Source organism: Motacilla alba, chromosome 4 (genome assembly GCF_015832195.1).
Source record: "Motacilla alba alba isolate MOTALB_02 chromosome 4, Motacilla_alba_V1.0_pri, whole genome shotgun sequence".
NCBI classification, from domain to species: Eukaryota; Metazoa; Chordata; class Aves; order Passeriformes; family Motacillidae; genus Motacilla; species Motacilla alba.
In genome coordinates, this window is record NC_052019.1 from 12,539,444 (window position 1) to 12,565,438 (window position 25,995).

At 37.9% G+C, this 25,995-nt stretch overlaps 1 protein-coding gene across 2 annotated transcripts in view; it reads right to left on the minus strand.

The window, feature by feature from the left end:
* The window catches only part of STK32B (serine/threonine kinase 32B), a 159,994-nt gene that overhangs the window by 133,365 nt on the left and 634 nt on the right, over positions 1 to 25,995 (minus strand). The window lies entirely within an intron of this gene.

The window sequence follows — 25,995 nt, forward strand, 5'->3', positions numbered from 1 at the left end:
TTAAGAAAAACACCATTTTTTTCTATAGCTAACAGTCCCATGAGCCCTATAGAAATTAAGGTACAGTGATTGTAAGTCATTTTTTGCAAGAGAAAATAAAGCCAATTTTAAATTACTGAGAAAATATGTAAACATGCCTGAGCCTGCATCTAAAATGAGCAAGGCTTGCAGCCACTGTGGTTCTCTGGAAAGGGATAATTCACTGAAGGGAGACAATTCAGTCTCTCTTGATCATTCAAACATACTCCCAATATTGCAGATTCACAACTGAGCAAGTTCCTCCTTTGGAATATTAGGACAGAATAAAAAGTGGGCTACCTTGCAGCTGAGACTAATACCAAATTCCCTGAGTAAAACTAAGGTGCTTCAAACAGCAGTTCCATCTAGGACAGAGCAGCACCTCCCTGATAACAGCGAAGGGTTGAGGTAAGTCCACTGCCACCTTGGTACTACATTAGCCACACACCCCAGGTGTTCTCCTCAGATGTTTTTAATCTCACACTCTCAAAATTTTGGGCTAATTTTGTTCATCTCAATTTTTTTTTTTCACATTCTGCATGTGCTTTTTTGTCTTTTCTGGTGACAATTCAATGCCAAAATATCACCACTTACTCTGAGAAGAATTACAGCTCATCATGACCTCTGTCATTTTCCAATGTTGAAAATATCAAGTTCAAACACTGCCATCTCCTCTGTGCAATGAGGACATCACAAGTATTAAATTCTTGTCCTCCAAAACATGGCTTGTCTTGCTCTTGTGGTGCCTGGTGTTGCAGCTGATGACATTTTTCTAGTGCAAAGCCCCACTGAGATAATGGTATGGCTGGCAGAAGGACATTTTCTTCTGTATCAGTAATATGTCTATTACTCTTTTGAAAACAGCTTTCTTTACTCAAGAGAAAATACTCCAGTTCTCAAGAGAATACTTTCTTTTGCAAAGAAAAAAATATATTTTCCAACTCTTTGAGCACTTCTTTCATTTTATTAGCACACCATACATTGGAGGTCCTGCACATTGTCTCAGAATTTGAGTATAAGAATATGAACTATTTTCAGAAAACAAAATTTGTTTGTATTGTCTTCAGGTAATTTTTCATTCAAGTAAACCCACAGTTAAACTTATTAACAACACCATGAGAGAGTTTATTTCCAGTTTCTTTGATTTCCATCAATTTGGAAAAATCAAGTATTATGATTTCTCCCCACTCATCTCCCACCTTCATCCCTTAAAATGTCACCATTAATTCAAAACTAAGAAGGAATATAGAATAAACCAGATATTTGGCTAACTAAGATAGAAAATAGATCAGCATTTATGACACCTGTTTCATGTTCTGTTATTAGAGCAATGGATGCCTGTTATTTTCAGCAATGTGTTGTATATACACACATAAATACATTATTTTGTTTCTTTCCATTTAGTCATACTCAAATAAACCTTCAATTCATCCCTTTGCACAGATTCAACTCTCTATTAACAACTATTAGTGCAAGCATACCTTACTTGGATTAGAATATTAGATATTTTCAAATTAGCCCCAGGTAGAGCATTTTCCTGTAGTTTGATCTTGAACAAATAAGAGCCAGATGATAGTAACAGGATTCACAGCTGAATTAAAGGTTTCATCCTGCTTGCCATGAAAAAGCAAAAAAAAATGTGGTCTTAACCATTATAGATACTTGGTCAAATATATTAGTGCACTCAAAAACTCTCAGGAATATCTCTCTAGAAGGATAATGCTGTGGTTTGTGACTGAGTTACGCACAGGAGCATCTCTGCTGCCACAGTCTTCTCATGTGGCCTTAGGTGAGTGCTCCAATATCTTCTGCTGCTGTCTGTAGAGAAATGAATCACTACATCTCCAGGCAGCTGTAAAATTAGGTATGGAAAGCACCTTAGAGCTCAGATACACAAGTAATTGGGGGAGTAGTAAAAGCCAATTCAGGTAATAGTGCTTTATAAAAGCACCATGAAGACTGAACGCCATTTTTAAAGTGTGAGGAGTCTACACCACCGTGGAAACAGAGGTACAGAGATCAGTAGATTGAGTCAAACCCCACACATCAGGTTGTGGCAGAGCTGAGAGCAGAACCCAGCCTCCACTTCACACCACACCTCCTCATGCATGTCCTCCAAACTGCACCAGCCCTGTTGGAGCAGATATTTGGTATCAAACTTTCTAGTGGAAGATAAAATACTTATTTCTTTCTCCACTGCTCCCTGAGGATAAAGTATACTTTGGAGAAAATATTCACATCACAGACTTGTGTTTTTACAACACACTGCAAAAACATTGGATAGTTTTAGTGGAAATGCCTATTCTTTTTTTAATCAGCACTATACACACAATGATATATGTTAAAACAATGAAGTATATGCATTCACCTCTGCTGCATTATTCACAAATACTATGTTTGCTTGAACAAAAAAAAAACAAAGTTACATCAGCAACACACCATTATGTGCTATGTGTTTGATTTATGATCTTCCAATGAGTATGAGATTTTTACCCTTTCACTTGCAGTTTTACTCTTCCAGATATTCTCAATTTGTTGTACAGTATTTGTTCAAGTGTAAATTACATTTAGCTAAAGAGGCAATATGAATATTGGGTGGATTCTAGGTAGAGCTGACACCTGTTTTCTCACTGCAGCTGAGGAATATTAATTGTATGTATATGTGATTAGTCCAAATACACTCAATAACCATTACCTGAGAGAGCTTTGTTTCTCCTAGAGAAAATATCCAGCTGAATGTGGCCAAATCACAGGCATATATGTGCATTGGAGAATGAAAAATAGAGGCCTTTCTGGAAGAACTTGATAAGCCAAATTCAGACTCACCTTCCCTGGTTGAGTCCCACTGATTTATCTAGACTGTCTGGGAGTAGCCAAAACCAGAACACGAGCACTAAGGCATTAGAAGGTGTACAGTAAAGCCATATTTTTAACACAATGAGCAACACACTGAGATTCATTCTCACTGATCTCAAGAGAAAACAGAAATGAGGAGATATGATGTGGCCATTAGCCAAGAAAATAGATTTTTATTAAAGTCTGACCCCTGTCTTGCAGGTCTGTTTTGGGGTGATTTAATGCTTCCTGTTTCTGTGAATCAGGAAAACAGAACAATAACTAGGAAAACAGAATAAGAACTAAACCAAATTTCCTTCTAGATTTGGCCTGTATGGTTTGACCTGAGACTCATTGGATAGCACTGCTGTTAGGATTTCAAACTAGGTCTGCAGTCCTCTTTCCATGTCTGTCTGCTTTTCAGATGCTCCAGCCTTTTCCAGGGAGGGCCACAGGCTGTGCTGACAGAACCTCAGTAGAACTTACCATCCATCAGATCTTGTTAAAATTGTTGCTGTCCTTCCACACAAAACACACAGGATGAGTAACCAAGTATACACAGACATATATATTCAATACTAATAATAAAATCCCCTGCTTGAATGGACATAGATAGGACAAACATGAACAGAGCCTAAAAATCAAATTAAGGATCATAAAATGGTTTGGGCAGTCATAAGGAGTCACATTCCATCATGCTCTGTTCATGGTAAGTGCATTAGTGAAGAAAAGCTCTGCTTAAATTAAGGAAGAAATGAATTTCTGCTGACAGAATGATAAAGCCAGGCATGTCTTTGAAGTGAACAAAGAGTAAAAATCTGCATAGCCCTACAGGTTTCTGAGTAAAATAGACCATTGCTATACATCATTTGGCTGGGAAACTTACTAGTTAGACAAAGATACATAACCTAAAAGAAGTTTCAGAGCTGGTTTTATCTCACTAATCATGAATCATGGTGTTTCTGATAATATTTAGGGGCTTTGTATTTAAATAGCATTACAATATCTCAATTCTTCATGATTAATGAGTGTTTTAGTCTCAATATAAACTAATTATGTTAATATGTTTTTATAATTATTCAGAATTTATTTGCAATTAGAATGAATTTAAGATCTTTGTATGCAAAACAAATTTTATTTAAAATTCAGCTAATTTTGTTTTGGACTGTACAATGCATTTCAGTTTGATCATGTTTGCACACTTCACTTTCTTCAGTGGAAGTGGAACATTTCTGTACTGTCAAAAGACTCATTTCAGAGCTCTTGGCTGATCCAGAGTGGCTTTTTCACAGCAGTTCATTTCTGTATTTTGCTTACTTGTGAAGCCACCTGCAGGCTGGGATCCATGGCTGGGCTGCATGTCCCTGTCAGGGCTGGGATCTGTGCCTGGGCTGCATGTCCCTGTCAGAGCTGTCCTACAGCACCTGCCTGGGCTGTGTTCTGCTCCCCTGAGCTGGTGGCCCTCCTGTGCTGGCTGTGGGAGCTGTAAACAGGCACACGGTCTGGATTTGCAGAAGGGATACAAGGATCAGATTCCAACACCTTTGAAGAAGTGTCACATCACAGAAATGTAGTCCAGCTTTGAACTGGGCCAGAAGGAGATCTGAAAAGGTAAACTTGAATTCCATTCAAACTTTCAAAACCAGTCTTGTTTTCCCAGCATAAGGCTGAATTTTTATCTGGGAAAGTAACAGCATTTTAATCTGGCAACAAGTTCAATAGTCCATTAAAATTGTTTTCAGAGGAAAAGTCTGTTTCAAAAGAAAAAATAAAACAGAGTGACACAGTTCTTCTTATCTTCCATCTATGTCACATTTCAAACAAGACATAGGGGAAGCAACCTTTTCCCTTATTGAAATGGGGGGAAATCTCAGAACCAGGATGCTGGAAAACCAGCAATGTGATTTTATTTATACTTCTCTTATTTCTATATTCTATAAATAAATAGCTGATACCATAGATAAAAGAGTGGGCTAAAGAACATCTGCTGTGATGCATTACAGACATTCTGATTTCCTTATGTCAATCCTCCTACAAGGAGTACTTCACATGCAATTTAGCTTCACATTTGATGACATTCACGGAATATTTAGACCGTGCATGGTTTCTTCATCCAAAGCAGTGACAGCATCATGGGGTTCTACACTGTAATTAGTGAAATCCACCTCACATCACATCATTAAAATGAGTGGGGTTTTCCCTAAATGGCTGGGAAATTTTCTGAATGTGTTAGTTAAAATGAATACTGGAAAGAACTAAAACAGCCTTCTATTTTTCAAAATGCTATAAAAACAGATTGGAAGAATTTGGTGAATCAGCTAATAATTTACACTGTTACAGAACAGGCATGTGTTGCCACAACCAGAAGTAAAATTGAAATTCTAAAGATAATTAGCATTTGAAAGTAACCAAGATGCTAAGTAAAAAAGATCTAAGGACTGACTCTCAAAACTCTTCTTCCTTTTAAATTCTGTAAAAGAACATAATTGTATTTCTAATGCTATTCTATAAAAGCCGCAAAAAAAAAGAAAAAAAAAAAAGAGAGATGAGATTTTGCATTCACAAGGCAACTGTAACTCCTTGGTAAACAAGAATCTGTTTGAACCCAGGATCAAATGAAAATTTCTTTCCAGAGCTGCTGATTAAATAAGCCAATAAGCCAAATTAAAATGATACTGCCATTAAATACATCTATTCTGAAAAATGTATTAGGCAGCTACCTGAAGCCAGTAAAACAAAGTTTCCTCCTTGGACAAGTAGAACAGACTGCAAATCATTACAGCTTTTCTCTGAAACTGACACTCCTGAGTGCCATCCCACAATCTCCAGACCTTGCCTGGGAAACTGGAGGTCTATCCCTAAACCAAAAATCAAGAAAAGACATCTGACGCTTTTAGGGATGTGGGTGTCAACTTCTGTGAGCCACTGGGAGGGATTTGTCTGCCAGCCACTGAAGTCAGGACAAAGTAGGATTTTGTGGCATTGACGTTCTCTGAACAGAGGGAGACATAATTCTCTCTCCCAGGATTTTTCCTGGGAAAGGCAGCACAGAGGGAGAAGAGAAAACAATTCTTATCTCTACTGGCTGCTCCTGCTGTTTGGCACATGCGGAATGTGTTACGGAGATTGTTTACTGAAGGTGAGGGCTGTTTGGATTGACTGGCCAGTTGGGTCAAACCTGTGTCGTGGCTGTCACCAGACAGTCACACGGTTTTGTTCAGTATCTCTTTAGTACAGTTATAGTACAGTATTAGTGTAATAGAATATAGCTTAATAAAGCATTTCTTCAGCCTTCTGAATCATGGAGTCAGAGCACACTATTCGCTGTGATGGGGTCATCCTGCATAGATGGATTTGATAGATTTAGATAGATTTAGATCCATAGATGGATTTTGGTCTAAGAACACAACAATCAGTTTTTGCCTAAAGTCTACTGAGAGGTTGCTCATTGGTAGCCCTAGTAAAGGCTTCACCAGCAGCACCAGTGACTCCAGGGGTTGCAGTTATTGTTATCCTGTGGAAAAACAAAAGTTTCTTGTTCTGTGGAAGGTGTGGGGATGTTTAGCTGCTGCTTTGCTCCACAAGAATTTTAGCACAGATAGGATTAAATTAGCTGTTCTTTCTGAAGGATTGAGCACAAATAGGTGTTTACTGGCAAAGATTAGTTGTACAGATCAGAAGAGCTCTTGTGGCTGCATCTCTCCCCACAGTGTTTCTTGGGAGCATTAGATTAAAAAATAAAGTTTGGGGTTTTTTTAATCTTTATGCCTCCTTAAAACTAGTACAAATTTTTACCATAACAACTCCTCATTGGAGATTTTAGTTTGCTGCCTCCGTCTTCAGACAGGTTACTCTGTTTCAGACCCATACAGCAGTACTCTCAGGCGGCTGGGGGGAAAAATAGAGTAAATGAAAAGCCAATTCTTGCCTGTAATGGTTTGTGTGAGCAAATCCAGGAGGAGGTGAGAGAAAAAACTATTCTTATAAATAAATAATCTCAGTCTGAAGGATACAAAGCAATATGAAAGTTCTGTTCCTTTGAGTAAGGATGTGACTTCAGCTCCAATGAAAGCAAACAGAAAGTTACCTAGTTTTGGAGTCTTTCTCATCATTTTGCTTTGTGCCTTGTTTCCATTTTTCATCTTTTTTATTGGAGAAGGAATAGAAAGAACTACAAAATCAAAAGGTCTTCACTGATCTCAGCTGAAATGAAAAATTTCTGAGTATTGATTCGTGATGATTTCTGCTTCACTATTATTGCTGTCTGTGTCCATTTAGAGTGAGTGCATTTTTGGTATTTTTTTTCTGAAATGAGAACACTTGAAGAAATTCTCCTTTTCAATTTGCTTTTGGCTTTTCACAGGAAAGATTTCTAATTTCATACAGCCTAATAATGAGAGGAAGTAGAAAATGTTTATATTTCCCATATGTTTCAGAAACATATGCTTTGGACCCTACACCACACCAAAGATCTCTCACAGTCCACCTCACCGACTGTATTTTAGCCATCTATGAACCTTTTCATGTGATGCTGTGAAGAGAGAACAATCATCCAGGAAAAGACTTGATCTTTGAAAAACTGACAAGAAAATGAGGCAATCAGAGAGACACCATGTCTGGCATGCTGCAGCAGCAGGAACAGAGCAGAGCACCAGCACATGCCTTTTGATGGCAGTAGGGGTGTTCAGAGCAGATTAAGCTGATTGTGACACCCCATGACACCCCATAACACACCTGTGATGTTGCTTTGGTTAGAAGTCTGGTTGCAAGGGCAGTGAAATGATATGGTCACCTCCACAGGGAAGTTATAATGCTTACTAGTACAGAATTTGTGTATTTTACTTTAATGGGAATTGCTTTATATCAAAGTAGAGATCAAACTCTGATCCCTGCCATGTTAATGTACACTGACACCAATATTTGCATTCTCCCTCACACATAAGTGAGCACAGGCAATAAAGACAAATTTAAAATGATCTTCTGAGCATGTCTTTTCACTTTGATAGCAATTCCAGGAAGGCAACCAATTAATTTTCGGAAAATAGGTAAGAATAGTAGTAAACATCCTATATCAGAAAAATTTAAGCTAATAAAAGTTCAATTGCTATTATTTGAAGGCAAACTTAATCATTAAAGTTAATGAATTTTAACTTGTTTCTGATTAATAAACAACAGCAAAAAGGAGGTCAAATATTGCTGTCAGAGCTTGGCAGAAGGAACATGCAATATGTGTTATCATGGCAAAAAGTCATCTGGACAATCTAGTAGGAATCAAGCCTAAATTCATAGCATGTCCTCATTGGCAGTGCAGTACAAAACAGGAAAGGATGACTGTCTGTGTAACGTCACCACTGATGATGTCAGCTGCAAAAAAAATTAGCCCAGACAATGACATGTTTTAGTTGTCTTTTTTTGGGGTAATGCAAGATCTTCAGAAATCCTGATGATGACTAATAGTACAGGCAATTACCAAGGTGAAGCTCCCTTGACAAATACTTAAGATTTAAAACAGCAGCCGCTGAGACAGCTTAAAAGGAAAAAGAGACAAAACAGTGGCAAGCATGAATGGAGGACAACACTGCAAAAAGTCAATTAAATTTATAATAATTCCTGTCCCAGGATATCATCAATTGAAAGGCAAGTTCAGAAAGGGATAGAATTAGCACATGGTGAAGGCACAAAGTGGGAAAGACTCTGACTGTGACTAAGAAGAGAGACCTGTGCAGAGCTGACCCTTTGCAGGGCAACCACAAATAACACTCTTTTAATACTACTTCCATGCCCATGGAGGTGGAGGGTCACTGATCTGATCAGTCTATGTGATACCATGGACTGAGAATGAGAATTTGAATGTTTGTGATAGGCTATCAGCCCAGATGATCTTGATTGTGTGGGTCAGTATAGTGTAATCTTTCAGCAGCATCATTTTAAAGCAGACCTTTTCAACATCTCATTATCTTCTGTTATGATGTCTGGTTAAACATCCATAAATTGAGCTAAAAAAAAAACCAAAACAATTTGACTTCAAAAAAATAGGCTTTTACTATTAGATTTAACTGAAAAAACAAAAGGAATTTGGAGTGCCAAATCTATGACTCTTTTTCAATAAAGAACAAACAGCACTGCATTGTTGTGAAAAGCCTGTAGCAGCTGATCAGGGATTTTACATATTGGTGTATAACTCAGTGCTATGAAAAATGTCATGAGGTCAAATGTTCCTCTGGATGGACTGAAATATGGTAACAATCCTCACCTTTGCTAAATAACTGATATTGATGTCTGGAAATGACCAAAGCCTGGTTAACATTTTTCTGAAGTCAGAAAAGATTTGCTAGTAGTTGAAAGCAGCACACAGCATGGCAGGTATGTTCACTTCTTGTGCAAAAGATTCAGTGTGACTGGTCACATGGAGCTGGCCACGTGAAAATGGCCACACCACTCTATGATTTTATGAAAGGACATGATTCTCTCTCTATTTAGACTGGCACTGAAGCTAAGTGACATGAATAACTGGAATTATAATGTTATAATAAGGTTTGATGCATTGGCTAACAGTGAAACTGTTAGTCCATAGCACTGACCTCACTGTCCCACAGAAATTATCAGGATTTACTCAGGCGGTGTCAAATCTTCAGTATAACCAGAGGTTAGTTTGTCATAACAGAGCTGTTTTGGCTGCTTCTATGTTCTGTTAGCATATAGCACTCAGGTAACCTATTTTCCAGTAGAAAGGTTTCTTTTCATTGACTCATTTGGTTCAGTGGAAAGTAATTGGAACTTCTCATCCATGTATCCTATTATAACCAGCAATTTACAGAATTCTACTATTATAAACCCACAAGTTGGTGAATTATTTTTTCGATAAGTGGAAGTCTCAATTAAAGATCCCTTTTTGTTGCCATCAAAACACTTCTGTTTTGTGACAGGACAGAGATTTGGTTCAGAAAAGCTGTTAACTTAGCAGCACCACTGAAACATCAGAAGTTGTCAAGGAGCTGGATTGATGTACTGGCCCTTACCACAGCCAGTGAATAGCAGGGAAGCCTCTGTGAGTCTCCATGCTTTTCACAGTTCTCTCAAAAGACATTGACATTGAAACTAAGGAAAAAAGTTTCAGGACCTGCTCCAACATAAAATGTAGGACCTCTGTTAAGTGATAAAATGTAGCACCCTTTGTTGAGAAAAGAGAGATTCTGATCGACCATGTTGTTCTCTTATGGATGAGCTGACAAAAACAATCTCTGAAATCATTGCAAGGAGAAACAGGTTGACAGGTATAAGCAGCAGAAAAGATACTCCTTTAGAAAATGTATTGCTACAATATAGAAAATCTAAATTTCACTTTAGTGTAATAGACTTCCCTGTGAGATCAGGATACACATAATGGACTATGAAGCATCTTTTTCAGCTGGAAAGTGGGAATATTCACCTCCCTCAGAGTTTCTATGAAAATAACCTCATTAATAACTGAACTGGAAAGCTCTCTGAGGGAAGTTGCTATGGGAATAAAATGTCAAATATCAGTGTACCAAACTGTTTTCTCCTGCTATAAAATTTATCAGAGAGATCCCCAGGTGAAGGAAAATTCTTTAAATTAAGTTAACAACAAAATCCTCAGTGAGACATCCATCAATCTTATCCATGCAAAGGTCTCTGTAATTCCAAACATGCCAGAGGAAGTGACTAAACCTCTTTGCTCTCAGCTCCTCAGGGCAGTGGCTCTGAAGGCATTGTTCTTGCAGATCAAAATGAGTCTTGGTGCTATGTTAATGGGAGGTTGGGGACCCATGTGAAGAAGCTTTTTACTCAAACACCTAGAGACAGTAGGAGTTGTTCTCTTTTTCTTATGAATTCAGAACCCAAGACATGCGGAGTCTCTCTCCAGAACTGAATATTGAAGAATTATCTCTTCTATTTTTAACCACAACTACAAATTAAATACTTGGGGCGGGTAAGGACGCTAAACATCAGAATTATTCCTATTTCAATTGGGATTGCCTCCCATTTAGCAATTTTAAACCAAACCATCACTGTGGGCTTCAAATAAATGTTCCCAGTTCTAAATAGCAGCAGGAGCATGCCTGGAGTGTCCTGCCTGCTCCAGCTGCAGTGGCATATCCCAGCACAGCCTGGGCCTGCCTGTGGGATCCAACTGCAGGCAGGGGGGTTGCACAGCATTAGCTGTGGGTAGAATGGGGATTGTGAAGAGGAAATCTGCTCCTCATCATGGAAAAATGCAGTATTTAATTAAATATACAGCACACCTAGTGAGCACATTTAAGGGCCAGATCTCCAGTACAGAAGAATTAAAGAAAATTTCAAGTATTCCATTACTGCCTGACCACAAAATAGCACCTCAGAGTCCAGCAGACACTAGATAACTCTTAAACTGGCCAGATTTCTATTGGCTGTTTAAATAGAAGACAAAACATACTTTTAAGAGGGCTGACCTCCTCCATTAATTCTATCTGTTAGCCTATCCATGGTTATCCATCCTCTGCAGTTAAATGACTTTCACTATGTATTTCAGTGCTCAAGTTGCATTTTGTTCATGGGCCTTGCAAATGTTTTAAGCTGGTTATATTTCTTAGAAAAATAATAAAATCCATTTTAGAGATGGAACCTCAAATCCCAGCTTCTGAGTTTGTAAAGGCACTGACCTGAACTCATTTTGACAGTTCTGATTTTTAGAGTTAGCTGGAGCCAGGAAGAGGCTTCTTTCTGATTCTGTCTAGAGATCATAATATTTCTCTGTGTGAATCATCTACTTGCGTAAGAATTACTCCACCTTCTCTGCCATTTTGGAGGAAAGCAGGTCTCACAAAAAGGGTTTTTTTTTACCTACATGCTTCAGACTAAACTATTGTTGATCAAACATGATCAATTTTTTCCAACTTCAGATGAAGTGATATCCTGACCTATTAATTATCATTAACACCTTTTGTATACATCACTTTTTGTGGCTGGTTCTATTCAGGGTGGTATAGGAAGGGTAGGGGGAAAAATGATTATAACAGCTATATTTAATTCATAAAAAATTCCATAATTTCAGTGCAAGGCATATTTCTTCATCTCAGTGTTTACAGATAAATATTTGATGATGGAATGGGTAGTTTTTCTATGGAGACTGAAAAAAAATGGGCTGACTGCTGTTCATAAAATGACCATCTAACTGTAGAAGTGTTTTTACTTGGTGCTGATGATTTATTCTCTCATCGTTGTGCTTCTTACCTCTGGGAAATCCTTGTACACTTATTTACAAGTTATTTATAAGTATGCTTATTTACACTCCACAAGCAATTACACCAAAGCTGATAGGATCATTCACTACATAAAACAGTAAATATGAATAAAGAAAGCAGGCACTTTATCTTATCTACCCACTGCTAAGATTAGGAGTTGTCCTTGTTTCAGCTGGAATAGAGTTAATTTTCTTCTTTGTATCTATTATAGCGTTGTTTATTATTATTATCATCATTATTATAATTTACTTTATTTCAATTATTTTCTTATCTCAACCCACATGTTTCACCTTATTCTGGCTCTCCTCTCCATCCAGCTGGGAAGGGGGGCAGAGTGGGCAAGGAGGTGTGTGGTATTTTGTTGCCATCTGAGATTAAAACCACAACTGAAGTGAAATATTAAAGACTTCAAGCAAAGCAAGCATAGATACACTTACAAAACAAACCAAATCCCCTTCAGGTCAGCTGGTACAGAGGTGACTGAGGAGAGAAGGAGGACTTCAGATCAGCCACAATTCCCAGGTTAAGGCTGGGTGTTGGCATTAACAGCAGAAGGTCAGTAGACTCTAAGCTACAGCTTAGATTTACCTCATATCATCACACAACAGGCAAAAAATAAAAATGTTCGCTTGGCAAGCAGGGTGGGGAGCTGATAGATATTGATGTAGAGAGCACAGGTTCTAATTTTAACCACAGAAGTTATTAGGTGCAAAGCACAAACAAATGGTGAGCTGCAGAGGATAAATTTTCTCAATGTAGCAAAGTATTCTCAGAATACTTCTTAGTGCCTAAAACATTCAGTGGCACTAAATGTGCCATACCATTTATGTATAATCACAGAAATAGAACCTCAAATAAGTTTAATTATAGATGTTAGATGAAAATAATGAATATTGGTGACTCAGTTCTAGAGCTCCCTACTGCATACACTGAGTTTGTTTTGATGAGAGTAAAGAACAGGAAAAAAAAAATCTGTGTTTTTATAGAGAAAAAGAAGGAGAAAGAGAGAGAGTCAGTACAATAAGTATGTATTTATATTATATTTTCTTAACTAGAACAAAATGGCAAATTGTATATCAGAGCTTCTTCTGGCTATATATGAAAATAATATTAAACAACCTTGGCTTCTTCACACTACAGAATGGAAAGCTTACAACATGGCAAAAAAATTGTGTTTTTTTTTTTATTTACAGTTTGTGAAAGGGACTGGGAATCATATCATTAAAGACTAGAAGAAACATGTTGTATACAACAGTTGCCAGCAATCTTTCTTGGGTGATCTGATGGCGGGTATTCTTCTTTACCAAATAGGAATGTAGTGCTTCAGGAAGATCTTCCCAATATCCAGGACGTCCTGTCATTCAAAAAACCAGGATGTCATCGATCCACATATGTCTGTGGATCACAAGATGTATATGAACTACCTAGCAGAGAAGGTTAGAGGGCTGAGAGCAGCCTGTAGTTACTCTCAAGTATTTGTATGCCCAGGGAAGCACTTAAAATTCTCTGCATCTCACAAGTGAGAAACCTGAATGCCACAATCTTTTCTCTGAAATGGACTACAGTGAAAGGGCTGCCTTCTGTTAAGGCATTTTAGAATCCATGACTGTGCTCATCCGACACCGCTGAGACAGACTGATGGCTTCTGGCTTGGGAGCATCAAGGGCCTGAAGTCAAAGCAGCACTCAGCCTAAGTGCTTGAAACCACTGAAAACTTGGTGTCTCTTCACTGCCACCCACTACTCAATCTTTTCTAAACAGCAGATATAACCTCTCCTCACTCTCAGAAAAGCCTTGTGAAAGCCATTCAGAGAGCAGATGCCATCCCAGCAACAGCTGGAATTTGCCTCCACTTGGATGTCCTGCCTCCCACAGACACAGCCAACACCTGTGAACCTGATGCCCAGTACTTTTCCCAAACTATAATTTAAAATAAAATAGACTGGGTGATTGTAAATAATTTTTTTTTGCTATTTTGAAGCTGCCCAGGCAACTTTACTGTAGCTGCTCTCTTCCCCTGTTATCAACAGAGATCTTACTAAATCCAAAAGAAAAAGAAAAATTATTGTCCTGCTGAACATTTGGATCGACAGCAAGTGTTAAGTACACTATGACTCCTTTTCAGCAAAATTGCACAACACTTAGTGCTGACAATTTTGTTCAATAAAGATCAATAAATCCTTCCAGAAAGTCTTTCAATACTGAGATTTTTATGGAGAATTTCACACTAAAAATATATTTCTCTTTTAAAAGTACTTTTCATGTGTTATTATTATTTGCACCATACAAAAAACCTCTAGTTTAATAACTTAGCTCAAAAACTTGAGCAAGAGATCTCAAAGGCATGCCACTGGGCAGGAAAAGATGTGGCAATAAGGGCATAATTGGCATGCAGTTACTGAAAAATCACATGAAAAGGCTGGGCAGAGAAGAATCTCATGAATCTACATAAAACTTCTGGCTAATCTGTTCCTCGTGTTATGTCCAAACCAATCTCAATAAAAGCTAACCTGGTTTTACAGCAATTCCCCACACATAAGATTGTATTTCTGTAGTTTTCACATGCTAAAACAGTCTAATATGATCTGGGCTTAAGAGAATGACTTTTCCTCCTTCTCAAAGTGATCTTTTGATGGTCTCTTGTTGTTTGACTTCAAGCTCTGTGTAGCAGTTCACAGTCCTTAAGATGTGGTATTGCCCCAAAAGCATTTGCAGGCTTTACAGCTTGGAAAAAGATTTATCTAAACCTTACCCCAAAAGGCACAAAATCAATCTTCCTAGCATAATGTGAAAGCAGTCCAGGGGGAAGTGGAAGATAGTTTCAGAAAGGTGTGAAGGACACTCAGGAGGCTGACAGTGATTTTGTGATTATATTGCATCTTTGTTTTAACAAGGTAGCTAAGAACAGTTCTCATTGCTCAGCAAGGGAGGTGGAAAAATCTCAAAAGGAAATAATAATTACTGGAAGGATTAACTCAGTTTGCATTTTTATATCTTAAATAAGGAACAGAAGGTGTTCCCTTATCGCGGCAAAAATAGGAAAAAGAAGGAAAGTATTTTTTGTCCACTGCAGCAGGTTGCCTTGTAGTGTATTTATCTTACTAAATACAACAGTCCTTCTTACACAGAACAGTGCTAACAATAGAATAATGAAGTCACTGCCCTATTTTGTTCAGGATCATATCAAGCAAAAAAAAATGACGGGGCAGAAAAGTACATCAGGTGTAGAACTTACCTAAATGTTTCTAAATTTCAAAGAACTAAGATTGATATTTATTTCTTAAAGAAAAAGAAAAAAAGAAAGAAAATGAGAAAGAAAGTCGGAATAGACACAAAATCAATAAAATATTACCAGATAGAAGTTAAAAACACTGATTTAATTCATATTTTGAGTCAGATAAACAAACTGTAGGGTAGATTTCATGAATATATCTAAAAATAGACCAAAATAGAAAAAAAAAATTAAGTATAAAACAGAAAATTTCATAATATGTTGTGATATTATAAAGAAAATATTTATGGGAATATAAAATTTGGGAAATAAATTTCAGATTCATCAGCCATGTTCAGTTATCATTAGCACCTCAAAAACCTGTTTAAATGAGCTGCCACCAACCCTGGTAAAGCTTTCCAAGAAGCATCCTTCAATTTAAAAGGAAAATACCATTGTCTTAATTACGGGATGAATGAAACTTAGGTGGCTACATTGTACTGAATACCCATGTCAGAAAATACAACACAACATTTCTAAGAACAAAAGCATTACAGTGTTTGATACTTTTGTGTCAAGACCTGTGACAGCAAGCAGAAAAAGTGTGTAGGAGAAAAACTGATTATAAAGATCTTCCATTAGTTGTAGCAGAAATAAATCATATGCAAAACTGCAAGAAAAACCTTGATGTCCTGACTACCAGTAAAATAAACTGAAACCAAAGAATCAGACAATATTTTTTTATGTTGGAAAAGGCATTTAAAATCTTTAAGCCCAACCATAAAGCTAACACTGCCAAGTCCACAATTAAACCATGTCTGTAAGGCCCCAGTCTCCTCTAAGCTTTCCTTGCCAGGTTGGAAAATACAGAAAGCTGATAGTCTTTAGAAGAGAGGTGGTGAACTAAGAAGACTTTTGCAAACACCTTTTTGCAGAGTTCGAATTTCCAGTGATTAAAACCAGACCAGTCCAGTGACCTCACAAATCCTAGCCTTTCCATTCAGACTGTTTCATTTCCTTATTAAAATGCACGTTGATGAGAGTCAAAGTGGAAATTAAGGAGTTAAAGATGAGGTCAAACTGAGCATGTGAGAGACAGCTGCATGTAAATAAGTCTTCTAATTATTGACGTGGAAAATAGTTTATTTAGGAATGAAAGGAAGGAAAGCCTCATTTCTGTGATACAAAAGTACAGCCCTACTCATACCCTTGTTGATGGATATTTGAGGTGAATGCTGACTGCCTGAGGGAATGGACCAATGTAAAACATTCAGGTTTTCTTGAGGACAAGCTGAATACACGTCACATGCGGTGCTTTCATTCTATTTGCCAGATTTCAGTAAAGTGAGGGCTTTAGTAAAGGGAAAGCCTGATAGTACTCACCAGTGAACAGATGCCTTCTTTCTTTCCTCTTTCCTCCAGAAATGTGTGTTTTATAAAGGTACAGTACTATAGTGTAGTATATATAAATAGTATCTATTAGCCTAACTATAAAATTGTACTATATACATGTAATGTGGAATTTAAACAGTATAATGTTAATTTCTAAGGCTCTAAAATTAAATATAAGGATGTACCATCAAATACTTTATTAAGAGAATCAGTTCTAAGTTTTGATGATCATATTTATGCTCAACATCCTCTTATACTGAGAAGGTGGAGGCATCTTGGGCCCCATCAGTGCTCATCTGCAGATGTAGTGTGGTTTGAACATACATTTCTGATAAAGAAAAATAGTTTCCTGGGATCAAGTACAGCCAAATAAAAACCAGTGTTATTCTTCAAAACATTTAATGTATTAGACACTGAACCCTAGAAAGTAAACAAACTTTGTTCTTCTTTAACCATAGGGGAAAAAAAACCAAGCTATTTGCCTTTTTTTTTTTTCTAAGACCCTGTATTTGCTACTCATGCTGGATTTTGATTGAGTCCAAGAAAACTCAGAGTATGATTTAGTTAAGAAAATAACTTCTATTGATCTCTTCGTTTTTCATGTTTATATAATAATAGTATATAATGTTTATATAATAGTAGTATAATATAATAATCATATATATAATATATAATATATATTATATATTATATATTATAATAATATAATAATATAATAATATAATAATAATAGTATTTTACTTTTTCCTGTTGCAGGGAATCTTACACACACATACACAGTGTTCCAAAATACAACAGCAAATGAGGCAACAGTTCAGCACAGGCCTACATTAGGCAATAAGCAAAGTCGCTCAAGATAATCAATTTAACTAGCTCATGAAACTAAGTGGAGCTGTGCTCAAGAGAGATCACACCCTCTGATGTGCACACTGCTTGCTACTGCTGCTCTTCCCCCTCCAAAAAGTCCAGGCTTTTCCTGCTGAGTTTGGTGGGTGTCCTATAACTTTTGTTCCTTCTCCTCACATGTTTTACCCTGACAGGATGCTGTGGAGCTCATCTACCAGACTGAAATAGAAGTTTTCCTTTTTAATTGAATATTGTCTAAGAATTTTTAATTTGTGTTGATTGATCTCAGTAGCAACCTTTTCCCGTCCACACCTTTCCCATCAGCTCAGCATTAGCTCACTCTGGCTAGGTCAAAATGTTGTGAAACCACCAAAATAACTTGACATTCCTCTATCCCACCCTTCAATGCTTAGTCACAGGTATCAGTGCCCACCACGTTTTCCTTCAGGATGGTTTCAACTTCTGCCTTTTCAAGCTTGCATTTTTAATGAGAAGTGCAGAAAAAACTGAGTCTTGTGCTTGCACTGCCTTCTTTGCTTTTATGCCCACATTCAGAAAATACTGTACAAAGACAGTTCTGGTGAGACGGTCCTCTGAGGATCTATGAACAAGAACAGAATTCCTTACATGTTTATTTCCCAAAGATTTTCTTGGCTATTTTCTAATTCAGTCAGGTACAACATTTTATTCCAGGCTGAACTTCATCCATTGGACAGTATGGCACCCAAGGCTCACTAAAAGCTCCCTTGAAGATACTGCTGGCCTTGTAACCCACATTCACACATCCACATCAAGGAACTCTTTCACTTTCACGCCAAGTACTGTCCAGGACTCAGTGTCTGTCACACTGCAGCCAGGCAGGGTGAGGTAGATCTGTTCCCCCTTGTTCTATGGGAAACTGTCAGACCTTTTGAACTCTACTGGAAGTGAAGCCAATATTGAGCAGTATAGTCAGTACATTTGAAAACCATTTTTCCTGGGATAAAACCAAACATTTACTTCTCAGATTGCCACCATTCCACCATTCAGCTTTTCCAGTCCTTCAGAACCCAACTCTCTGAAAGTCTGCTCTTTGGCACAGAAAACAACAGCAGCACAGCTGAAGGAACAAAACCTTTTCACTTCAAGCAACAGCTGTGGACAGGGATGGGAGACAATGTCGGAATTTGTCAAGGAGGCATTATAAAAGCAATGGTGTTGAGATTGAGACAATAATCTTGTTTTCTGAGTTTATTTCACAATCAAATTTTTTCCTTCATCTTGAATAGGAGTCTCTAAGGTTACCTTGCTCAATGCTTGGTTAACTTTGAATTATTTATACTTATTCACAAAAAGCCTATCTTGATATCCAGGCACACCACATAACACATATTGCAACAAGGGTAAAATGTTACCTCTCCTGAGCTCCTCCTCAAAAACAAGCCAACACAAAATTCCTTCACACTCTTAGAGTTAGGTGTCATGCCAACCACTTCTGCAAATTTTGGAAGTCTACAAAAGCAGCAGCAATGACTTCCATGATGCCTTTGTTTAAGATGGAGGTCCTGACAAGGATGTTTCCATTGAAGAACTAAATCTTGGAAATGTAGTAAATATTGTTAGGAAGGATCTTGAAAATTTATCTGGACCATCTCTAAGATATTGCTGGCAGAGACTTTGTTGAATCTGGATGATGTAAAGTTAACTACAATTGACAAATACTTTAGCTGTCCCTGGAAAGGATCTTTGTTCTAATCCTGACAGTGTGAGGTCAATCTGATACTGCACAGCCTTTTTAGGATATTCAAATGGAACAGAGATGCAGCTCATTTGAGAGAGCAAGAAGCTAAGATGAAAGTGCCAGATTCATCTCCTTTGGAGTTCCCTGTAAAAAAGGGAAAACTGATATAGTATTAAACTTCACCTCCAATTATCATTTAGTGTCTGAAGAGGTCCACATTATTTGTGTGCATTGTACCAAAGCCCAAGCCAGGAAGATCAGGGCTGATGGTGATTGCAATGTCATGATATTCCTTCTGAACCTCCTTGGACACAGACCATGTAAACTGTCAACAACAGTTTGGCATTTGGTACCTCTGTGGCTACCTGAAATGATCATATTGCCCTGTGCTCTCCTTTCTGTCTATATTCTCCCACTGTCTCATATTATGCTGTAAGTGTAAGCTCAACACTGATCTATTTTGCTCTGTGATTGTACAGACACTGGTATTAGGGTTTCTGAAGTGTTTTTCACTACACATAATGATGAATTCCTGTCTAAAGTTCAATAAATGCAAAATAAAATTGTATAAAATTCAACATGATCATAAAACAAAGTATAAAAAGATCCAGTGGTCTGTATCTAATCTATCCAAAATATTGATATTCAGCATAAAATAATGCCTTTGACAGCTGTGGTTTTCAACAGAACTGCCTTTGAGCAGTTTTTAAACCACATTTTGGTATTCTTATCCAATTCAGTTGTAAAGGGAACTGGAATATTCATCTTTGCAAGGAAAAAAATAAAAAACACACAGCACAGAACTTTCACGAACAAACTAAAAATCCAGCAGAAATATTGATCCCACATGATGTGTGCTACTCTCTCTAACAGAAGGTATTTAGGTTCCAACTCTTTATTTAACTGTTCTTTAGGGCTCTATCTTATGAAACAAGTAGTTTGAAAAGAGTGTGTTATTATCCTCGTGATCTGAGTCGTGTGCAGCAGCTCTGTCTGTGACTGCATCAGACACTGTCCATTACAGCTGTGTGGCAGCAGGGTGATGAGCACCATCAGATCACTGACAATAAATGGACACTGCGTGCTCTGTTCTCAATCTGACTCACTTTGACATTTAACCATTGCTTTAAATTGGTTCCAAGCAAAACTCTTGTTTGTCATTTTTCCCTATGTCACTTTATAGTTCTTCAGCTTTCACTGCACTTATACCTAAACTCAGCCATTATGCTCAGAATTTAGCTACCTGAATCCATACCAATTTCAGGCATTTTTCTTAGGCTCTTTATCTGGGTTTTAGGCTTTTAGCGCAAGTCTTTGCAGCAGCTGGCCATTTAATAATGATGTTTTCTGACACTCGCCAACAATTTTAAATCCTTCATTTAAGCTGAAGGCTTTTCTACAGAGGAGAGGTGGAAATCAATTTTAAATTACATCTTCAAATTGGAAGTTTAAGTCCAGAGGATGGATGCTATATTCTCTAGTACATAAGATTTCCATTGAGCTCTGCAGGTATGACACTGCAGCAGAACAAAGCCCTGTGGCTCAGGCAAGGAAGTGGGACTTCAGCACTTCCTTGAAGCAGATAAGCTCTACAGTGAATCAGGTTCTGGCCATGGAGAATAAGCCCAGGCATGTTGCTGTGCCTCATTCCCCACAGACAAGACTACACTACTGAGGCACAGCCTGCCACAATGACCTCCACAGAGGGTTCGAGCTCTGCAGCTTCAGTGGAAGGTTCTCTGGAAATACATATTTATCTTAAATGTAAAGTCATGTACACCAAAAACAGAAACAAGTCCTTTAAAAGTTCAGTATACTTATTTCTAAAAGTAACTGTAGCAAAGCTGACTTTTTAAGCCCCAAATAGTCAAATACAACTGCCGTATCACTTGGCAGGACCAACTTCTAACTTCTAATACTTCGTTTCTTATCCTTTCCTCTATATCTTCCACCGCAATGTAGGCAAATACATTATTCCTGTTTGATAGTAGTATCTCTCCTGAGTCAGGTCTTTTCTAAATTACTCTTTTTGACTATCTAATTTTCACACTTTGAATATGATTGAAATTTTAACCTAACACAGTCAAGCAAATCCAGCATGAAAGACATTCTTTACAAGCACTAGGTTATTGCTAATATATTCATTACTTGTGATATTTACTGAGAATTTGCAAGGAGAATTTACCAATGGTGAATATTAGCCTTACGCTTCTATTGTCACTCTTGTGAACATATTGCTGTTTGTGAAGAGTTGAACATGAGGAAAAATTTATTTCTTTGCTCTCCTGATGGTAGCACTGGATATACTTATTCAGGAGAGGGTAGTTGTTATGGGACTAGGCAGTATTCAAGGCAAAGAGAGTCAGGTTCCTTTGCTTCAGTGGTATTAACCAAAGTAAAACTGTTTTCCTTTTACCTGAATTGACTACACAATTTGTGTAGTACCTTGCTTAAAATGCTTTTTAAATGTCTGAAAAAATGTCTGTTATAGTTCCACACTATATAAGGGTCTTGCTTTGGTAAGGGGTAGTGATGCTGCACAACACCAGATGTAGTTCTCTATGCAAACTATATAGCAATAAAAATCAAGAAATGAAAACTATTTTTCTATATCTTTAGCCAGAGTACAAGGTCTAGGCAAACAAAGGGCTCTGTTCCCTGGATTATTCCTAGCTGTTGTTGTGCCGTAACCTAGGCTAAGAAGAGAAAATTTGATAAATACAACATGATTTTACCAGAAGTTTTTTGCATGTGAGCAACCAGACATTTTTCCTTGATGACAAACTTATTTTGTAGATGATAGAGTTGGCTTAAATTTAATTTTTCTCAGTTTCAGTGAAATGAGATGTAAGAAAGTATAAGCAAAGCTGAATAAGGTGAGGATAAACTGACAAAAGGCAAGGTGGGCAGCTGTGCTGGTTTTGGCTGAAATAGAGTTAATTTCCTTCAGAGCAGCTAGTGTGGGGCTGTGTTTGGGGTTTGTGCTGGAAACAGAGCTGGTAACTCAGGGATATTTTAGCTATTGCTGAGCAGCACTTCCACAAAGCCAAGGCCTTCCCTGTCCATCATCCCACCCCACCAGAGAGGAGGCTGGGGGTGCACAAGGAGCTGGGAGGGGACACAGCCAGGAGGCTGACCCCAACTGAGCACAGGGATATCCCACACCATATCCCACACCCTATGGCTTCATGCTCAAGATATAAAGATGGATGATGAAGGAAGGGGGAAACACTCAGTGTGATGTCTTCCCAAGTCACCATCACACGTGATGGGCCCTGCTCTCCTGGCTACGGCTGAGCACTGCCTGCCCTGGGAAGCAGTGAATCAATTGCTTGTTTTGCACTGTTTGTGTGCACAGCTTTTGCTTTCCCTGTTAAACTGTCTTTATCTCAACCCATGTAACTTTTGGTCTTCTGATTCTCTCCCTCATCCCACCCGGGGGTGTGAGCTAGCGGCTGTGTGGGGCTGGGCGAGTTGCTGCTTGGGTTAAACCGTGGCAGTAACAGAGGAAAAAATATTATTTAGAAATGGGAAATATGGCTGGCAGGGGTTAAAAGCAAAGAAGATTAAGTCTGGATACGATCCAGCTGAATACTTACACAAAGTGTTCTGTCGTCTTGATAACTGACATGATCAGTGTGGTCATAATTTAAAACATTGTATTAAAAAGAATCAGAGTGTTGCAAGGAAAGAAGCAAGTGATCATCTTTGAGACTATGAATAGCAGAAGTGGACCAAAATTCAGTCCTGCAAAAGGCCATGTACATAGGAACACCAAAATTTCTAATGTGAATTGGAGTTCATCAGTAGAAATTACTGAGCAGGGCACTGACCACAGGGTGACAGAACTGTTCCCATGGTATGTCCATGAAAAGGGCATATGTAATTATAGACTGTGCTAGAACTTATTTCCAGTAGAGAACAGGATGTATTCTTTCCAACACACAGTGCTGGGGAAAACTCACCCACAATTCTGTGTATAATTTGGGTTATCTGTGTGAAACCAAGACAGGTTCAAATGCAGACAGATGCAGGGCACGGGAAATGAGAAAGCAGGAGAAATAATAGAAAAATAGAAAAGGTTTCCTACAAATTAAAGAGTGAGAGGGGACATTTTTGCTGTCCCAAATCTCCAGAATAATCTTGGAGGGGGAGAGCATTTTAAACTAACAAAAACTTGAATTAAGCACAAATCTTGTAAGTAGGTGAAGAAACCTAGTCACAAAACCAGACATTTCTAACCATTCAAAGAGTGAAGTTCTGGAAGATCCTTCTAATAAAAATGGAACACAGAGAACTAACGCAGCTGGTAAAAATGGTATGCATTACTGCCTTTAAAAAGATTAGTGTATGATAACGCTGTGTTGTACTGGCTGTAATAACTGGGAACTAACAGCATGTAGTTCAGGCTTCTGCCTCTCCAGAATATTTTTTCCAATACCCTGAGAATGGAGGGGAGTCTACATACAGCTTACAGTTTTTAGATCTGCTCAATGGAGCAACACCTCTTCTCATCAGAAAGCAGAAGGTGTAACTCTGGAACAGACACCCCATAGGCTTGTCAGGCAGCACCTGGGTGCTCTTCATACACTATTTCTATATATTTATTTATTAGCCAATACACTGGGTAAGTAGCTTTTTTCTATTATTTCCAGAGTGTTGATAAAGGGCTTTAAACCTTTACTTCCAAAACTCATGTTTTGTTCTAAACTCATCATAAACATGCATGGATATAAAATGGCAATACTTTTTTTCTGTTTACTTTTATAATTTTAAGAGGCAGCTGTGACTTTATACACAATACACTAAATAGATTTGTTCCTAATATTCCTACATCTTCATACACAACTTACCTATTCCAGTTCTCTATGAACTGATTGTTATTCTTGAGCAATTATACCATCTCAAGAAACAAATCCACTTTCCCTTGTTATACTTTTTCAATAGCTTTTTTTTTTTCAAAGTACATATTGAGTCCAATATTGTGGGAAATTGTGACTTTTATAGCTACTAGTGGGAACATACATAAACAGCTTCATTTTGTATTAAATTCTGTTAGATACATTTTCAAAGAGGAGATATTTCCCCATATTGTTTAGGTACTTGGGAGAATGCTATCCTGGATAATATTTTGTAAGTACTATTGGAAATTGGTTATTGTTTCAAAAGCAATGGACTCTTCTGAATTAGATGGTTGTGCCAAGCAAAATATATTAAGAGAAATTAAAGATTATGTTAGCAACATTCATAATGGGGAAAACCACCTCAGAACAAAACAAAACCATGCAAAGAATAAATAATGACCTAATTGAAATCCATAAATATTTCATGTGCTTTTTTTTTTTTTATTAGCTGTTAATCATGGCTGTATTGCAGAAATGCTTTCTGGATAGAAAGAGAACTAAGTGCCATGAAGGCATTTCTGCAATAATTTACTATTGAACTTTGTTCATTTTGTCCAAAAACTGACCACAGTTTTGTAGCATTACCCTGGGAAAAAAAATAAAGCTGGTAATAATTCAAGGAAACTGCTAACTCAAGGGGGCCCAATTAGAAGTCTTCAAAGGTAGGAGTATGGGTATCTTTTTACCTTAGGGTGTCTGGACAAGACTAGCAGCATGCTTTCACTCTGGAGTATTTCTCAGTGAGTTTCCTCAAGGTTTACAACTCCAATTGAGCATGGTTGAGACTTTGCCTGGGGGGAGGTGAGGGGGGCTCTTTCTCACTTGTATGTTTACACAGCATGACCTATGGTAAAGATCTGAAATTTTTTATCGCTACAAGGAAATGGCAGCTATGGCTCCACAACACACAAATGGGAAGCAATCTGTCCCATTCCCCACACAAACAATGGAATGTTGTAAACCACACCTACCTCACCACGCTTTGCCAAGGAATAGGAAATGGCAATCTCGTCTTAAGTGCAAGATGTAGTCACCCTTTCAAGCACTTTACATGCATATAAGACATTTCCCCCCTACTAGAAAAACAATAAAAATATCTCCATGTGCCCTGAACATATAGGGCAGAACATACATGTTTTTGACTTGTTATGAAACCCAAAAAGCCAATGCGAATCTATTAAGGCACAATCACTTCCTAAAAAAATATATTGGGAACTTCTGGGGAAGTTCCTCAAAATTAAGCACCCATTGCCTAGATAGGCAGCAACATCTATCCCATAAGTAACATTAAAAACATTTCTACATTAACATACAAATATCTGCTCTCTAAGAGTGCTGTGTTCTCTCTGCTTCAAGACCCAAAATTATTTTAACTGAAATGCATTCACATCATTCTAATTAAACACAGTCTACATTGGCAAAATTACACTGAAATATACAAAGAGCAAAGAAACACCACATTTTAGGCAAACTTTTCCATCGCCTTCCACAAACTTCACAAGATACACTATCTTATGACATGTTATCTAGGTAGGAAGTAGAAACTCGGAGTAATAGAACATGGGGAAAAAAGTTTCAGAAAGTAAAGGTGATGGAATAAGTATAGAGTAAGAGAGACATCACCATCTAAAACAGGCAGGTGGGCAAAGCGACAACTATAAACAAAACTAAAAACGCGGGCATCCATCTCACAGACTATGCCCATTCATAAACGCAGGTTTGAAGCCACCTGCCATGTGCTTAAACCCCGGCTGACGATGTGCTAGACTTGAGCCACCCACTCTCTCGGCGAGGATGGCTGGACAAAGGCGGGCTCTCCCGCTGCTT